A 15,250-nucleotide genomic window follows, 5' to 3' on the forward strand; every position below is an offset into this window, starting at 1 on the left:
TAAAGTTTTGGTCCTCTTGGTTCCTGAGCTTTCTGGTTAGTTTTGCCATTTCGACATAGTCCAACAACTTAGTTTGCCATTCTTCTCTGGTAGGGACGTTGCCTTCTTTCCATCGCTGGGCTAGTAACATCTGCGCAGCTGTTGTTGCATACATAAAAAGTCTTTTCTGCTCCTTTGGGATCCCGTACCTAAAATTCCTAATAAAACAGCTTCCTTTTTTGTTAAAGTTATTTTAAACATTTTTTTCAATTCATTATATATCATTTCCCAGAATGCTTTTGTTACCTTACACGCCCACCACATATGATAAAAGGCGCCTTCTTTTTCTTTACATTTCCAGCAGATATTTGTACTTGCCGCATACATTTTTGCTAGCTTACTAGGAGTCATGTACCACCGGTACATCATTTACATATAATTTTCTTTCAGCATGCAACATGATGAGAAAATACCATGTAGAAAATACTGTGGACAAAATGGAGAGACACAAAATTTGGATGATGAAATAATATCCACCTGAAAAGGTTGATAATGGGACCGATGGAGGGGAAGGGGAGAAGTCTAGAGATTCTGAGAAGTCTCTAAATATAACCATTGTTATTATTCTACACTTGTAAAATCAAATAAAAATTATTTCGGGAAAAAGAAATAAATAAAGAAGAATTGCTCCACATGGTGTGGCTGCTTCCCACTTTTGCCAATGGTCTGGCAGCTTTTGTATTGCTTCCAAGTCTACCAAGCCCGCTTTTCTCAAGGTAGACCTGGGGAAGGAGGCAGGAGAGAAAGAAACTACACTATATGGAATGAAGCACCACTTTCAGCTCTTTTAGAAATATTGTTTGTCCATCTGTCTCCAGCCTATAGCAACTCAAGCCATTTCCTACTGAGATGTGCAACTTTCCTTTTCGCCCTGTAGATGACACTCTTGGACTGCTTTGCAGATTCTTCAGGTCTGTAGCAGGCATTCTTTCTGCCCTGTAGTGAACAGAGCATATTTATTCGCAGCTTTGGTAGATCTCTCCTATCATTTGAAGAGATCTGGTGAAAATGCTTTGTCCTCCAGACTCTCTCTCCCCACCCCCACCCAGCGCTGTATTATTTTAAAGCACATTAATGGAAATAATTAAAAGCATGTGTTTGGATGTGCACTTGTGGAGAGAGAGAGAGAGAGGTGCATTGTGTGCCCATCTTCTGCCCCCCCCTCCAATACTTCAGCTCCAGATATGCAAATAGGCCTTTTGTATGTGTGTAGGCTCTGCTTATGTGCATGGGTTCCTGTAAAAAGCAGCGTTCCTAATCAGAGTTTGTGCATGCAAGTTTCCCTGCCCTAACCACTGTGGTTGTTGGGGAGGAAGTCTGCAGTTGTGATACTCCTCTTCCCTCTTTGCCACAAATGTACACGTGGAGAAAACAATGTTCAAGGGAGAACAGAGCCTCCAAGTGTCCCTATTTTCCAGGTACAGTCACGGATTTACAGAAGCTGTCCTGGTTTCCAGTTTGACCCAGGAATGTCCTGGTTTTCCTTAGCACGTCCCTAATTTTATCAGAGAAATGTTGTGGGGGGTTTGTGACCCCCTCATGCCAAGGAGAATACAACCTTTAGAATACATCTGAAGGCAGCCCTGTATAGGGAAGCTTTTTAATGTTTAATACGTGGGGTATAAAGCAACAACAACAACAGCAACAACAACAACAACAACAATGTAAGATGTCCCTATTTTCATTGGAGAAATGTTGGAGGGCATGTGAAAATGGGTACAGGAGGTGGCGGCAGTCACAGGTATTTCTGAACTGCGTCCTAAATTAGTTTGAAAATTCAGTCTCATGAAATTATCACATTAAAAATAAATGGACAGACTTAGAAATGGAATGCTTTATAGGTGCATTGCACAAAAGGCATCACTTTGTCCTACCAGTTTAAGTGGGAAGGAGCTGCTTCTCCTTTGTACTGCCCACACAAACCTTGCTTCTCTCTGAAGAGATGACTACTGTCTGCCTTGGGAGTCATATGAGATGGGAAAGGGGCATAAAATATAAGTAATGATACTTTGGCCTACATGTTTGAGTAAAGTGTCCTACCACTGCAGAAGGTCTTCTGGTGTTTGTTTTTGTATCTCACCCCATTTGCTTGGCTCTCAGATGATTCATCATTTTACTTTTTTTCCAAAGAAGCATGGAATGTTTTTCCCCCCCCCTCCCCATCTGGATGTGTGTGGGAGGGGAAGGAAAGGTAATGTTAGCTGACTTTTTGGAGCCAGAAGCTAATGTTTAGAAGATTATATATATGCTGTAAAACATGTTTCAGAGTGCAGGGAAGAATAGTAAGTGGTTGCCTGCGGATAAATCTTTAACTATGACCTAACATATTTAACTACTAATAGTCTGCTCCAATTTATTACAGATACTTGTCACACTTTGGTATCAGAGATGAGTTCTTTATTGAAACTGAATCAGGAGCTTGAAAACATCACATATGGGGGTGGGCAAGTCTGTCAATTTTGGTTTCTCTCAGTTTCTCATCTTTCCAGTCTCAAGTTCAGTTCTTCCCATTTCTACATTAGTTTTCATTTTTTTTTTAAAAAAAAAGTTTTAATGCAAGTTCATCAGCATTTGGGTGCAAATTTCTTCGAATGTAACATATTTGTTTGCAATTTCACTCAATATACACATTTTTGTAAAGCAATTTCCCCGAATAGAATGCAATTTTGTATGCTGCTTTCACGAATATATGTATTTTTTTTTGGGTACACACTTTATTTCAACATATGTATTTTTGTACACATTACTTAGCTGGAAAACTGCATTGAAAAGTTCAGAGTGAATTTCCAAGGATGGCTCTGTTTCGGTTCTCGTATTGTTTTGCGCACTGTGAATTCTGTAGATTCAACATTAAATGCAAATGAAATTGAACTACTCCCTCACCCCAAATTATGGCAAGTATTTCAGATATTGTAGGGGTGATTGGCCATTTACTTAGAATGTGGATCACTTTCTAGGCTGTGTCTTGTCGCTTCTAGTGTTCTGGCTCCAAACAAAAAGTTCAGGAGAATTTCTGCAAGGAAGAAGGTCTGGCATGGCATGGGATGGCATGGCACCACAAAGTGGCAGCTTAGCTTGTTTATTTATTATTATTTTTTTTAAAAAGTATTTATTAGATTTTCCAATTAAAAACCAATTAAAGCCAATACATTATAATACATGGTTAAACACTCCTGGCTCCCCCCTCTCCCACCGAGGGGAGCAATATGCACCAAACCCCCCCCTCTTACAGAGGTAGCAAAAGTCATTTTACATTTAACCACATACTTTCCAAAACACAGCACGCTGACCCTCCTCCCGGCTCAGTCAATTAAATTCCAATCTTTATTCCTTTACGATGACTTCCTCAGTCCCCCTCTTACTGATTTCTAAATTATTACATAGTTCCAGCTTTATTTACCTTTAAACTCTAATTTAAAATCCATCTCATCATTTTACCTATTGAACATTTCTCTACCTCCGCCTCAAAATACTTCTGTAATTTCTCATTATGTTAACCAAAATTTTTCATATTGCTCATGCACCTCCCTCCCTTATGGTCCCAGAGTTTATCTTACAAAACATTGTCCGTTATCGCAGTGTCCATATCCAATTGTCATAACCATAATGAAATACCATTTCGTTTTTAAGTTCTGATTTTTTACCCTATACCCTCCCTTTCAAAGAACCCGGCCCATGAGACATAAAAAAGAATATCCTGTAACCGTCCAACAAATCGCAGGTCTGTAGTCTTTTCACAATCCAGTGGCAACAGGAACCAGTCTTTAACACTGTTAAATTCTTCTTGCCTAAAGGCTCCAATTGATGTATCCTGTTCCAGCTCCTCTTTTTCAGCATTGTCACTGTACCCTTCTTCCTTATCCTTCTGTTCCAATGTAAAGTCCTCCAAGTTGTCCACAGTCTCAATCTCCAATTCTTTATGTGCCAATTGTGCAATGCTGTTGATTCCCACGGCTACTTGCTGCAAAAGTTCCAAAGCTTGCTTTACAAACCGCGAGGACAGTTTTCCCTTTGTCATTTCAAGGTCGAGCTTCAAGTTGCTAGTCACAACAATTTATTTCTTGCTATGTAGATCCTTACTGCATAAGTACGCCATTTTTATTTTTAATCATTGCCAAAGTTTGTAATATCCACTCCATCTGGACCTCCGGGAAAGAGGAAAATAGATCCAATCCACTTTTAAAACTAAAAACACTCTTACAAAAGTTTCTTTGTTTCAATCGCATTGAAAATAGCTTCAGTTACAAAGTCACACTGTCTCTTAATCTCAGCAGAGAGGGATTGACTTCCGTTTTTAGAATCCCCTCCGAAGCCAAATCAAATCAAATTACTTACAGTTTTCTCTTCAGATTTGTTCATTTGTCCATTTTTTTATTACTTGGAAGAATTGAAACGCTGTAGCCCCTCAGTATCGCAGCTTCGTGCAGGCAGGGAAAGCGGTATGTCCGATTTGCCGGGGCTCCACTCCCTCGCTCTTGGGGGCTCAAAACAGAGCCTTACCGGGGAGGGAGGAGCACCCTTCTGGCACCCGCCGGACGACCATGCCCCCAAAACTCTCGATTTGGGGTTCCGTGGGGGTCTTCTGCGCTTTAGAAGACACCCCGTCCCTGCCGCACTCAGGTTTGCTCAGCCGAGCGAAACCTGCGACTGATGGCGGCTCCGCGCTCAACCGGAAGTCGGCAGCTTAGCTTGTTTAGAATGGATGGAGCCAGTATGTGTTGCAGATTGACAGGCACCAAGACCCTGGGGGTGGGGGTAGGGTTAAATTAAACAATTGTAATGCACTTGATGCTAAAAAATAAACCCTCTGTGTGGATGGAAGTATCTTTTAGGCAAGCCTCACTCCAAGTGCCAATGGAATATTGGGAATCTAGAGAGGGACAAGAAGTTATGTTCTTCACAGCACACAAGCTTTTCAAAGTATCCTTCTAGCTTAAAAGGCCTCTTGGGATAGGACTTCTTTTAGGGCCAGTATTATAATTATTTATGGTTTTTAGATTTCTTACCATCTGTTCACCATAATATTCCAGGGTGAGTTATGACAATGTAAAGACGGAACATTGAAATCAATTGAAACAATTTATGATCAGAACAATAGAATGGGTCTTAAGTATATCAAGTGTCAAAGTGTCTTTCTAAAGAGGAGCATTAGAACATAAGTAGAGCCTGATAGATCAGACCAGTGACACATCTGGTCCAGCATCCTTTCTCACAGCGGCCAACCAGATGTCTATGGGAAGCCCACAAGCCTGATGCAAACATTTTCGACTATTGTGGTTTCCAGCAATTGGTATTCAGACAGCATACTCTGACGGTATGCTGACCATGTGCATCTTCAGCAGGAGACAAAAACTGTGAGAGGACGATGCCAGGCACACCTCTGTGGGGAGCAAATTCCACAATTTAGGGGCTGCCATGGAAAATGCCTTCTTCTGGGACACTCCCACCCCCCAAACCTCAGAGGGCCATGGAACTACCAAGAGGGCCTCTCTATTGATCTCAACACCCAGGAGTGTATGTTGGAAAGGAGGTTGAGCGAGATCTCAAGCAGTTGATGTTAAGAGGTGGGGAGAAGGAGTGAGAGTTGGACGATGACACTGGTTGTGTCATGTGGCATGCCGTATGGTAGCCAAATGCTCCCTATGCCAGGCACCCCCAACCTTCAGCCCTCCAGATGTTTTGGACTACAATTCCCATCATCCCTGACCACTGGTCCTGTTAGCTAGGGATCATGGGAGTTGTAGGCCAAAACATCTGGAGGGCCAAAGGTTGGGGATGCCTGCCCTATGCTAACATGCTCTCTGCAGGAGAGACGGAGGATTCTGTGTGTCATCATCAATGTTGAAATATAATTCACCTACCAGTCTGGTCAGCTTTTGTGTGTGAAATTGGGTGGCGGGGGACCTCTTTTCCTTCATCTTAGGTAGCAAAATGTCTTGGGCCAGCCCTGGTCTCCCTCTGACAGGCTTTTTGTTATGGATGCTTCTATATAGCACAAACGTTGGGCATGCCTTAAACAAAAGGCCTTCACTCATTACAACAACCTTTCATTCCTCCCCACTGATTACTTATTTCCCCATCCGAACTCCCAGCAGAACAAAGCAGTTCAAAAAAGAGAAAGCACTAGATTAATCATTCCTCTCATCCCAAATGGCGAAAATATATTTATTTTTTTAAAAAAAGACATAAGGGGGGTGGGGAAGAGCACGGCAGAAGAGGAGGAGAGTTGGGAAGTGGAAAGCGAGATGCACAAAGCAAAAGAGAGGTTTAGGCAGCAAGCCACAAATACACACCATCAATCACACTGCAGTCAAAAATGTTCATGTGTTTGGTACCTGCTAGTTATTGGCAGGACTCAGGAAGTCTCTAGAGTGCAATCTTTGAGAGTCTCTCTCTCTCCCTCTCTCTCTTTTTTAATGTTCCATTTTCATCTGAAAAACTGTTTGTCAGCACCAGAATGGCAGGTGCATTAACTCCCTCAGAACCAGATTATAGGAAAAATTGCAAACACAGGGAAATAAGACATTAGTAAACTCCAGGGTCCCCTTTCCTCTCTCTCTCTCTTTCCTTTTGAAAACTATTTTCAGAAACTCATATGCACATTAATGGTCCTGGGTTAGGAAGAGGGCGATATTTCACTTTGGTTGCCAGTCTCTTGGTTCCAATGTAGAAGAGACGGGTGGATATCTTGTCGATCTGGAAATAGACCTCTGTTTGTGTTTTTAAAAAATGTGTTTTTCTGTGTTTTCCCAAATGAGGGAACTGTGTATTAAGGCTAGTGCTGTGTTCCAAATTTATGCCACCCCCTTCTCCAATTTCCCATCAGTTAATGAGAAAATAAACTGCATTCCCAAAGTATCAAAGGGGAGGGAACATTTTGGTAAAATTTTGGTTAAAGTTGGTGTGCAAGGTTATTGATGCACTAACCTTACTTTGCAGGTGGCCAAGGAGTGTTTGTGAGAGTCGTCTCTTTTCTTGCACAAATCATTTAGCCAGTCTTTTCAGGTGCCCACACTTCAGTTAAGGCCCAGGGGAAGACATTGTATCTTTAATTCCTCCCATGGGGCTTTTAAAATGCCACACAGTATTGATAGCTGGGGAGACGACAGAGTGCTGTAGAAAGATTTCCTGGAAAGAAAGCCACACAGGCAGAGAACTGGAAGCCACTTTGGAAAGCAAAAACAACCTTCAAGAAACGGAGGTCAGAATTTGGAACAGCCCTAATCAGGACCCCAAGGGCCCTTGCAACAAGGGAAGAATCAGGCAAATGATTACTCCAGTCAGTTTTCTTATTATTATTTCTGGCCAGTGGCCATTGCTTAACAAACAAATGCCTTGACTTTAAAGTTAATGCCTGATAGTTTGTTTCCCAAACCAAAATTATTTCCTCCAGTCTTGGCAGTTTGCTCCCTACGCTTCCTTTGTCTGATTTTTTGGGCAGATTTTGGGCAGATTTTGCAGTATTTTGGCAAATGTGTGTTCCCAAATCCCTAGCTGTTGAGGGAATGGGGAGGTGAAGGGAATTTACAAGGGGAGGCCCAGCAGATGGGCTGGGTGTGTGAGTGCTTGACCCTCCTGCTCCTGCTGATTCTCATTTGAAGGAGGAGACCTCTTGGCAGTTTTTCCTAGTCAACCTCCCTATTTCAGAGTGAGGAGAAAAGTGACTTAAAATAGTATCAGGACCCATTTGCAGGGGACATTCAGTAGGTGAGAGAGAGGGTGGAGCACCCTCCTTCCCCCTCTTATTTGCATTTCTTTCATGAACAATTGGTTTTGGCCTTAGGTTGTTGTTGGTAGCACCTCATCATCATGTGCCCTTACAAATCAGTGCTTGCCTGAAGTGGAGCGCAAATGGCATGCTCCTTCCCTGAACTAGGGCCAGCACTTTCTAAAAAGTGTTGCTACAGACACCAGTTCTTGTATTCATCTATCCCTGCCTCATAGTCAACCAGGTCACTTCACACTGTTGCATGGCAGGGCCCAGTCCTGTTAAGAGCAATTTAATCTGCAATCACTAGCAGGCAACAACGCTGACTGTGACTTGTCCTTGTAATGCTAATCCATGGCTTTGCATTAAGTGTGATTGAAGCCAGCGCCTTGGATAGCTGCATATGATGCTGCTAACTCAGGACCAGCCTTAGAGATTGTTTTCTTGCACCTTAGGCTAAATACTAAAAACTCCATGGAGTCTTCCATGCCAGCTCAGAGTCCTGATGCTCAATCTTTTCAATGAACTCTCTGGATCCCTTGCCCACTCTGATCCCATTTATCACCCTAAGTGCTTTTTCTGAACACTCTGTTACTCCTTCTTCCTATGTCAACCAGCTCTTTAGCAAGATCCCTTTTTCATCTATGCTACCCACCTAGGAATGGATGAAAGTCAATTTAGATTTCTCTCAGTTTCTCACTTTTCCATTCTCAAGTAGGTTATTTTATTTTATTTTATTTTATTCAAATATCATGAACATTCACCAGCATTTTCATGTGAATTTCTCCACATAAACACATTTTTTTTTTTTGCAAGCGAATTTCCTTAACCTAATTTTGGATTGTTATTTTCACCAACGCAAACATTTCAATGCGTGCTTTTCACTAATATTCACATTTGGTTTGAGGACTGCAGAAAAGGGGGAATTTCAAAGCTTAGCTGCATTTCCATTAGTGTATTTTTTTTCAGAACGTGCCAATTTGGGAGTTTCATATTAAAATAAGACCTGAATTTCTCTGCCATCCCTATAGCTACCCACGTATTGTTATTGGCGAGGGTGTTCTTTCAGTGTACGGAGAGGAGCCCTCTAGATGTTCATTTGAAGGCCATAACAGAGACTATACCTGTACAACTATCTCCACAGAAGTGGGAATGCTGAAAAAGTAGACTTCCTGATCTTGTGCAAAGAGCCCTTTTGTGATTGCTGAGCGATGGGCAGAAGGCAGAGATCATCCGAGGTAGGGTTGCCATGATTGAAAAAGTGAAAATCCAGACACAGAAGTTTTTGGCAAAGTTATTGAGCTTTTTAAAAGAAATTCGCCAAAAAAAATTCAACACTTCTGACATGGGTTGCCATACGCCTGGGTTTCCCCAGACATTTTTACCATTTTTCGGCAATTCCGCCCAGATACTATTTCCGATAGACAGATCCTGGATATGTCCCAGAACTCCCAGAAGTATGGTAGCCCTATCCAAGGTGAACCATAGAATGAAGCCGTGAGTCAAGGCCTACAGAGTGAAGTTGGGATTGAAGGTCAACCAAAGGACACAGGAACATGCCAGGAAGCTGAGACAACACAAGGATTCGGCTTCCCCTGCATACATTGAAAGAATGCTTAAGCAACCAAGGCTAAAACTATTCACAACAACAACCAGATGCTCTGCCGCTGAAATACAGCCCTACTTCCCACCTGGTCCACTTAGCCCTGTATCGGTCACATTGACAGCAAGCCACTCTACAGGATTTCAGACATGTCTCAGCTCTACCTGGAGATGCTGAAGATTGAAAATGGAACCTTCTGTTGGTTGAAGCAGATACTCTGCCTTTGAGTGATGGCTGTTCCCCTTGCTATAGCCTTCCTCTTATTTGAGTACAGTGGGCCCATCACATTTGTGAGTGTACGATTCCAGGGGTCCGTGTGCAACGGCAAATGTTATGAAGACCCCCTGGAATTGCACCCCCCACCGTGAGGCAGGAATGCTGCTTAGCACGCTTTGGGATGACACATTGAGGTCTTTGGAATGCTGCCAGAGTTACCTCACTTATCTGGCTTTGGAGAGGCGGCACCAGGGTTCTGGCAGCATCTCAGAGCCTTTGCATCACCTTCTGAAAGCCCAGTAAGCAAGGATGACAGGCTGGCTGTGGGTGGGTGGGTAGGATAGGGAAATAAAGAAATGAAGAGTGTGGAGCAGTTGGTTTTCTCTGCTCTGCATTTATTTTGTTTACCCCCCCCCTCACCTGCGTAAGGTTGTGATTGTCTCCATAAAGTGGGCACAAGCTGTGGGTTTACTGTACATGAAACTAATGTAGGCATCAGTCAGAGGACAGATGCTGGCAGAAGGATGCCACGTTTGTGATGGAATAGCAAGCCAAGTGACTTTTGCCTCAGGCCCACACAGTGATCTGGACTTGGAAAGAACCCTAGATCTTTTGCATTTCACTATGTCTTTTATATGTATTGGCTTCTTAGTTTGTCTGCCAATGGAAACAGTTAAATTATTTACCATCTTTAACATTTCTCTTGTAGGTAGGAACAGCCAGAAGGTGGCACTCTGGGGCTTTGAACTTTGGTTATCCTGGTACCTACCAGAAGAAACATAGAAAACAAGTTTGATCTTTTCTTTTTTTAAAGGAGGGGGAATCATATTGTTAATTGGTTCACATCTGACTATCAGTTAACATGAAACGAAACTACCTAGATAGATACAAACGCCTGAATCATGCCCACTATTTCTTACTCTTTGGGGATCATTTCCCCAGTGAAATGAACTTTCTGCTTTCAGGGTGAGTTTATTCTTTTCACTTGTATCTAAATTTCTAAGGGAATTAAACTGTTCGATCTTTTTAATACCTGATGCATTTCAGCTACCAATACCTCTTTTACAGGCACTGATCTGACTTCCGTAAGCTGGAAAACTATGTTTAGAGTGTTCCAGGCATGTATCTCTCCAATGCTGGAGCACCTTCAAGCACATCAATTCGAATGACACCGTTTCAAGGCTGCTCACACAACATACAGTTTTTAAACTTCTGAGTATTTTTGCAGTGATCTTGAGGATGAAACTACTGAAAGCAAAGAGGTATCTACTTTTTTCTTTTTTAAAAAATATGGTCTATGTTGTAAGGATATATCAGTTTTGAAGTAACCACGTTTCAGAACTTCTTTGCAAGGGATATAGGGTTATGTTGTTTTAAATGTTGAAGTCCAACTTTTGTGTTATGCATTCCTCACTCACATTTATTTTTATTTATTTGTTACACTTACAGAGTTTGAAGCAGAATACACCTGATTCTTATGGATTTGCCAACCCAGGCAATTCAGGGGGCTGGAGTTGTCCCCCCCCCCTATGATAGACCTGCTTCATCTGCCTTCAGACCATTCCCTGAATTTACAGCAGCATATAATACAAAATCAGCATATACACATTTGATAAATATTGAGTGGCTTATCTGAAGTCCAATCATCATAAGGATAGTACCGGTACTTTCCTAAGCTAAGCCTGGCTATTGGTAAGCAAGTTTGCTTATAGGCCTATAACCCTTAGCCCTGTATGTGTTGTGTGTGCGTAAGAGAGCGGAGGAAAGAAATATGAGATCAATGGCCCTTTGGAATTCTGTTTTTTATATAACCATCTTACATTTTCTTCGCAGGATATTAGCACCCACTAGCAGCAAGTAAGCCTACTAATATTGAATGAGAGTTTACACAGCTTAATAATTTGCTCATGTATGATCAACTGAACGTGTCGTTCCTATATTCCTGCAATGTTTGCTCAAAGGCTCAGCTGTTAGTTGTTGTTTTTTTCAAGGGATGCCCTCCCCTTTGTAGTGCACTTTTCAAAGCCAACAAAAAGCAAAGCATGTCAGATCTCTTCAGCTTTGACTGGCTGTTGTGACAGATCGTGAGCATTTAATTATGATCCTTTCCACTGCCAGAATTAGGGGAGTCTGTTTGGGGAGTTTGGTTACCTGCAGTTCTGCTCATATTTTAAAAAAACACAAACAGAAAATATAATCCGAAGTGGAGATGAATGGAATCCTTATTGACATAGGCTTGTAAATAAAAATAAAGTACAGAGTGCAAATTTTTGGATAAGGGGGGTTTAGATAAAGACAGAGATACTTAGGTGTCATACTGCTGAGTCAATAGATAGAGAAGTAGATGGAATTTATTAAATATCCAACAGTTAAACTGTCACTAGTTTAGAAGAGGCATTTGAAATCAAAACAGTTCAGTGAAGTCTGGACAAAAGCATCTTTCAGATCCCCCAGTGACCTAATAGGCTAATACAGATGGGATATGTTGCTCTTTTCTTGTGGTGGCAAAAATAGAGTTGTATTTTCAAAATTAATGCAATGTGACCATCTAATATATACTAAGGTTTGAGTGCTGTAACATACTGGTTGTCTGCTGCAAATGTAAAACTAGCTGGAAAACAATAAAAGTGCAAAAAAACAACAACCCAGTGATAATCTTTGGAATGTTACCACCCCATTTCTAGTATTATATAATCAAAGCAGGGGAGTATGCAGGGCAGAATCAATCCATCAATCACTGATACTTAGCAGAGAACACATTTGTGTGCTTGTGCATGATGCCAAAATGTTATGGTGCACTCACTGCTCGTTAAATTGGCAGTTTTAAAAGTATGGAGATTTCAATTCCACCCCACACTTAGTGATTTCAGAAAAGATAGAAGGAGAGAAGGGGAGAATCTTTTTGACACGTTAAACTTTTTCTTTTGTCAAAAACTGTCAGCTGTTTCAGACTAATGTAGATGAAATTGTTTTTGCCATGTACATATATAATTTATTTGTGCAGCTGAAATCTAATTTGTTACAGCTTGTGCAGAATGCAAACCCATTGCTTGTGCACTGAAAGAAACAAAAAACCTCACCAGATTATCTGAATGCTCCTTAATGGGCCGACTGCTCTCATTTGTAACGAGACACCAATTTCCCACTGTACTTTCTTTTCTCTGAAGAAAAATAGCTGCACTCACTATACGGAGGTGAATCTACATTACATTCAGAAAACACATACCTTCCTTTTGAGTTACTTGTCTATAATGTAATGGTTTTTGACCTTCTGTTATTCCCTTTCTGGTGGTCCACATCTTTTCTTAAAAAGCTCTGCTTATATGAAGGTTATCCTTTTAAAATATTTAGGTGCTGAAGATGCTAGTTCACCTATCAAAGATCCTGCCTGAAATTACATATTGTTATCATCTGGTCATTTCTTTCCCTCATTATGTTTTGTTGTTTTGTTTTGTTAAAAACACACACAACACCATGCTTTTTATTTTTTTTACATTTATTAAAAATAATTGCAGCTTTCTTGAAATGTAGCAAGGAAATTCGGTTGCAATTCAAATGTACACTTCAGTCCCACTGACGTGAGTGGATTTTATTTTGACTACACATTCTTGGGATCAGACTATAAGTTAACTGAAATGTGTTTATTAGCTAGAATATGAGAGAAAATGGGGGGAAATGGAGTGAGGGTTGTTATGGTAGAGTTTGTTTTCTTTAAAATTTTGAGCTAGTGTCTTCTGGAAGGGGAATACATGTGCCTTAACATTTAAAGGGTGAGTTCTCTCTTGCAAATAACTTATTTTTAAATGCTTTGTTGATTTACAAACGTACAATATGTTGCTTTGTTAAAATGTCTCTGATGTTAATAAAAGGGAAACTCTGAGCACTGTTTCCTTACTGGATAATAAACCCCCGGAGGATCCAATTATTTTTTATTTTAAAATGTTAAGTTATGAAAATCCAGCCAAAGACGTCCTTTGAATGTTAGAATTAGAAAGATGAGTATTCCTTTTAATTGGCTCTTAGAAACATTTTATCTCTCTCCTTTTGTGTTCACCAGTTCAAAGTTCTTGTGATGGGTTTTCTAATGTACATTACAATACTGTAACAATGAAATCTGCTACTCCCTTTTAAACAGCAAGAGAATTAATTATTGTAGCCTCATTCAGAAGATGTGGCGATGCTTTAAGTTAACATTCTCTAATAGGCATTTAATTCTCATTTAATAAGACTATTATTGCATGATAAACAAATGCCAATTGATTATTAAACACATTTATTTCAGATTAATAGCAATGCCAGATTTAGATTCAGTCATTAAGCATTAGTGAAGAGACTTTTCATTAATAAACTGCTACTTATTTTCCATAGCAAGTGTCATGTTCAATCTAAATTAAATATCTATTTGGGGTCTTTAGCTTGCCGTATTATCAAAGGCGTCTGAGTGTTTGTTTCATAAAAAAGTATTTTCAGTTCAGATGTGCAAGATGCAATCTCCCAAAAAGTGTGTGTGTGTGTGTGTGAGAACTCAATCCATATGAGGAGATTTTTTTTTGCTACTATATAAATAATTATACAGGAAGATCCTTGGTGCAGTTCTATATTAGCTATTCCCCCTGCTTTGAACTTTGGTTCAGTTTCAAAATAAATTTAATTACTCATTGATTACTTACAAACCATTTTTTCCCTGTAATTTCATTCTGATTGTAAAATAGAAAAATAGGAAAGGGATGCCAACATAATTTCTGAGGAGAAATATTGGCTTATTGCATCAAATTCTGAAGCAGTGTCATGTTGGGTGGGCTTGCATGCTTTGAATGCATGTTGTAGATGAGTAAATATTGTCACATTGGGGAAAATAGATCCCCAAAAAACGCAGTATTTGGCTTTCCACGTAAGTTCATTTTTGAAAACATTTTAGCAGCTACTTGTGTGCTGAGGAGAAGCTCGCAAAGTGTTCCATGCACTTGGCTTTTCAGAAGAACTGTATGTGAATATGCAAAGAGAGCCATTTGTATAAATTTGCAGGGTTTGCTTCTTTAGCCACCGTAAAAGCAATGTTTATTTGAAATAAAAGGTCAGATTCATTATTGAAGGAGAAAGCAGAGTTGCATAAACTATTTTAAAACCTAAGACTTTCCCCCCCTGAAAGTGCATCTAATCGCCTTTAAGCACTATTCAAAGAAAATATGCTTTGTTCAACAGTAAACAAGTGGGCCCTTGCTGTTGGTAATGCGTAGTGGTAGATGAACCGGGGGACATCACTAGAAATTGACGATAAGCAAATAAAAGGAAATGCTCCATGTCATTGCATACTAAAGTGGAATGAGGTGCAGGGGCGGGCTGTTGTTGTTTTAGCAATTTGTTAGAGGGTGGCACATTAGTACTTGGATTTAAAATTAGTGTATTCCGGTGTGATTGGGAGCTGGCTGAGAGTTACTGTGGGTGAAGGTGTAGGCAACAGGATGCTTCCGCCAAGCTATGGAAAACAAGGAGAGAGCCAGTGCAGTGTACTGACAGTGGCTGAAATGTAAAACAAGCAGTTCCCCAGTTCAAATCTCATCTCTATCGCAACTGACAAGGAGACCTCAAGGCAAGACTTCATCCCCACCCCCCACCTAGGTTTTCGGCGCAGTGGGTTAGTGCATCTGGCTGCTAACCAGAGGGTTGGTGCTTCAAGCCCACCC

The sequence above is a fragment of the Lacerta agilis genome, chromosome 6, assembly GCF_009819535.1.
Source record: "Lacerta agilis isolate rLacAgi1 chromosome 6, rLacAgi1.pri, whole genome shotgun sequence".
Taxonomy (NCBI): Eukaryota; Metazoa; Chordata; class Lepidosauria; order Squamata; family Lacertidae; genus Lacerta; species Lacerta agilis.